This window comes from Lineus longissimus, chromosome 17 (assembly GCF_910592395.1).
Source record: "Lineus longissimus chromosome 17, tnLinLong1.2, whole genome shotgun sequence".
Lineage (NCBI taxonomy): Eukaryota > Metazoa > Nemertea > Pilidiophora > Heteronemertea > Lineidae > Lineus > Lineus longissimus.
This window is the reverse complement of record NC_088324.1, coordinates 158,789-162,713: the sequence shown is the minus strand read 5'-3', so window position 1 is coordinate 162,713 and position 3,925 is coordinate 158,789. Positions and strand designations below refer to the sequence as shown.

The 3,925-nt window shown below is 40.9% G+C and overlaps 1 long non-coding RNA gene across 1 annotated transcript; it reads left to right on the top strand.

The window, feature by feature from the left end:
• Window positions 1-664: 664 nt before the first annotated feature.
• LOC135501093 (uncharacterized) lies at window positions 665-1,898 on the top strand. The gene is made up of 3 exons (XR_010449555.1): window positions 665-701; window positions 1,259-1,458; window positions 1,753-1,898. It is a non-coding gene; the product is annotated as an uncharacterized LOC135501093 (long non-coding RNA).
• The last annotated feature ends 2,027 nt before the right edge of the window (window positions 1,899-3,925 follow it).

The following is a 3,925-nucleotide window of genomic DNA, read 5'->3' as shown; positions in this document are numbered from 1 at the left end:
GAAATATGATCAAATAAAACAAAAGAAATCGGTTGTATACCTTGAAAATAATAAGTTCTATGCTTGATAACATCAAGTAGGTCTTTATACATACTTGATAACATATATAACAAACCACACTATGTCTTATCTGAATCCGGATCCTGCAATATTCAACCGATGTCAGAAATACATCGAAAGGTTTAGAATAGTATTCGCCCTTTGTTGAATACGAACAGATAGCCTTTACTTCGGTCATGAGTACCGTCACATTCAAATAAGACAGGTGGGCGACAGCTTATTCGTGATATCCTTTAGAATAGTTCGTCCAGAGAGGTAAGATGAATTTGGAAGTCTTACCATATAGCAGATTTTTGTATTCATTCTAAATAGAAGTCGAATTTAATAGTGTTGATACTTTAGCTGTAAGAAGAGCGAGGATCCAGTCATCAAATGTTCGGATAAGAACAATGCCCTCATTGCATCAGACACGTACTGCGGTTACATCAAGTCAACCACTGGACCATTCGCAGAGTGCATCAAGAGCGGAAAGGTAGATTGGAAGTCAGCCTATGCTGCTTGCCAGATAGATGCTTGCGCTTTTGTGGACAAACCCGAGTCCATGAAAGAAGTGATATGCGCTGATGTGGGAGAATTCGCCAGCGAATGTCAGTTGAATGGTAACCAACCTTCGAAGGTTTGGAGAACAACCACATTCTGTCGTAAGTTTGACTGATTCTGCTTTTCAAAAAGAGGCTTTGGCTGCAAATCTACAATAATGGCCTTCCGATTGCTTGTCGAATATCAAAACGGAACCAATGCAGTTCTAGCCTTGTAACCCTCAATTTGATTGGGGAATATTCCTGAGGTCACGCTATGCCTAAGGCAACTGGTCACAGAAGTTCGAAAATCAAGAACCATTTGGCTTCGGTGTGGAGCCAGTGGTGCTGGCGTTGTTCCAGTGCATCTGGAGTGGGTCCATTGGCTCTAGGATCTGGTAAATGCCAAGAGCGTCTGACTTCAACCCGAGTAAATTGGCTCTTGGGGATCTTGTGTTTGGTCAGCGCCTGCGTCCATTGACTCGTGTTGTGTGATTCTGGTGTTTGGGCAGTGGCTCTGATGTGAGTCCATTGTAAATGATGAGACCTTTCCTGACATCCTTAAAACAAGCATGTAGACGTTAAAACTATCATCACAGTTTTCACTTCATTATCGAATGGTCTCTACCTTGTTCTCTTTTTACTGTTAATATACGATTAATATCAATGCCATTTTCCAGCAATGAAGTGCCCTGCTAACAGCGTATATGAGTCCAAGATGCGTCCATGCCAACCGACGTGTATCAAGCCCGAACCAATCTTCTGTGAGGATGAGTTGATGGAAGGCTGCAAGTGTAATAAAGGCTTCATCCGAGATGGTGATTCGTGTGTCCCCGAGCAGTCATGTGGCTGTTGGGATGCAGACAAAAACTATTACACGGTGGGTAATGAGTAGAACCTTACTGAGTCAGATCGTGTCTAACTCTTCACCCTTAACTGCATAAACGAAGAAATCGCCCCCTCGCCGTCTAAGACAATGTTACATTTATCAACCATTTCATAAGTAGTTCTGCTTATATAGCTACTCTTATGAGGAAAGAACTATACGGTCTTTGCTTCTTCTCTTTTCCGGTATGACGTAATCTCACCAGGATTGAAGAGACCAGAGCATGTAGTGGGGCTTTTCATTGTACTTCATCTGCTGATATTGTCAACAATTCTTTTTACCTATCAGATTGGTGATGAGCGCATAAGCTCCGACTGCACGACACTTTACAAGTGTATCAAAGTAGGATCAGTCGCCAAGCTAGGGTCCAGTGAGCTTAAACCTTGTGGCAAGGATGCTGTATGCAGACCTGGAGACAAAGGGATATATACCTGTGGCTGCAAGAAAAGATACCAAGGAGATGGATTCAAATGCACGAAACGTAAGTGCAGCAAGTATGGGTACCGTTATAAATGACACCTCACCTGTTGAAACGAGCTTGATATATCACCTCGTGACTAGTATAAACTCGCTAGCACACGCCACGAAGGTCGTCTGGGACCATCAGTTATGTGCTTTCCATGGTTATGTCAACATGTTTAGAGTATCCGTAATGGGTTTTCCTTGCCCCTATACATCCCAACCAAATGATACCATTAGTTTTCTTTACAAAACTCTGTTTCCACGAAGTGCGTACCTTAGCATCTTTCATATGCTGCAGTTATCTATACAAGCATCGGAACGTCCTTTGGTTCATCCATACAAAGGCCAATATTTTTGCCAAATTTGCCATCCCTTTGCGTGTCTTCTTAACCGGTTATCATTTTCCTTCATAAACGATATTGCAAACGGATCTCCATCCACACGACCGAAAGGGTGCACTAAAGTTTACAAGTTTCAAGTGTTTTTCTGTTGAAGGATTAAACATTAAGCAGGGAAAAGAAGAAGTTTTCACTGCCAGTAATTAACTTCCTTTTTCTTCAAGAATGCACAAATGTTGCAAAGAGATGGACGGGGGATAAATGTGTCAACCGCTGCGCTCCAGAGGAGATCTGGGATGACACCAAGAAGATCTGCACACCGAGTGAGTATGAGACATTACAGGATTAGCCTACAACATAGCACTTATCCTTTTAAATATATCTGTCTTTCTGTAGTTTATCCTCTTGAGGCAGCTCGACTGTGGTAAAACAGTGTTGTATGTTAAATGCGTTGCAACTCGTTTTCATTATCTGCACTCGCTTTTTGGATGCGACCTCACCAAAGGCTTTGCCAAAGCTACTTAACCATCGCGATCTCATTCATGATAGAGTGACGCGCAAGTGCGGTGTGAATTCCTTAAGCCATGAGTTTGTACATTAATACGCAAACACTAGGTGGATTCAAAATAGAATCCATTCCAAGCTGAATGAAGTTTCGTAACCATTAACTGTCGTTCAATGGTTTACCTTTTTCTCTAGGGTGCACCGAGTCTCAGTTATGGAACATCCCGACCAAACGATGTGTGGACAGTATGTATGTCTTATCTCAATAACTGTATAATAACAAACGCACGATTACGATTACTGATGATGAAGCCTGGGAGATACTAGTGCCGTGGTCCTTGGCCTCGACATCCAAGGACCGTTGGTGGCAGTCATTAAGATTTTCGTGATTGTGAATGTGATGATGGTTAGGTTTTAATGTTAGAATGTATACTCCGACCTGATAATTATATTAATGAAGTTCATATATCCTTTTGGAGATATATTTGGAAAAGCCAGAGTATAAAAGTTATTCCGTTCAAATTTTACCTTCAGGGTGTAAACCTTCTGACATGTTGAAGAAAGGAGACTGTGTTGTTCGTAAGTATAGTTCATTATATTGGAGGATATTCAATGTGAAAAGATATAATTCACCGAAGCCTTAATTCCGAATCCTTAAATTTCAAACTATGGAATCCAAGATGTTCAATCTGAAAAAGTGCTCGTACATCAAATGATTTGTTGATACATTAAATAGTTTGTCAGATGTAGTGTAGCCTGTACGCTGTTCAGAGACGATGATAGAATAGACAAAACACTGAAGGGAAAAGTCTGGTTCAAGGCAAGCAGTTGTTAACATTACCGAAGCCACGTAGTCACTACTGTCTATCTACATTCACCTTTGCTTGGAGATGTTACATGACATTCTAATTTCGATCACTCGACATCAAGAGGTGTTCGTTCTAATCTTCGATGCTAAATACACATTTTCTTGTTTTCCTTCACTTCAGGTTGTACTCCACCGAAATCATGGGATCTCAGATTGAAGAGTTGTACAGAAAGTAAGTCCGTCTTTAGAATTGAGTTTGAATAACCAATAACGAACTAATTGATTAGTGATAAAAATGCCTCTGTAGAAATGATACAACGCGTTAAAACTTTGTCTTGGTTCTCAAAGT